Raw genomic sequence first — 291 nt, forward strand, 5'->3', positions numbered from 1 at the left:
GAGGAGGAGGATGGCCATTCCCCACCACTCTGCGTGGGCTTGCAGAGACTTGCACCTTGCTGGCTGGGCTGTGTGTATTATTTAAAAAATAACGGCCTGACCAGCGTGGTTGAGTGTCGACCTATGAACCCTGATCAGAGTTCTATTCCTGGTCATGGCACAGAATCGACCCCCATTGGGGAAGGAGGGAGGGGAAGGGAAAGGGAAAGGGTCGTGCAGGAGGCAGCCGATCAATGATTCTCATCATTGATGTTTCTATCACTCTCCTTCTCTCTTCCTCTCTGAAATCAA

Source organism: Myotis davidii, unplaced genomic scaffold, assembly GCF_000327345.1.
Source record: "Myotis davidii unplaced genomic scaffold, ASM32734v1 scaffold534, whole genome shotgun sequence".
Classification (NCBI taxonomy): Eukaryota; Metazoa; Chordata; class Mammalia; order Chiroptera; family Vespertilionidae; genus Myotis; species Myotis davidii.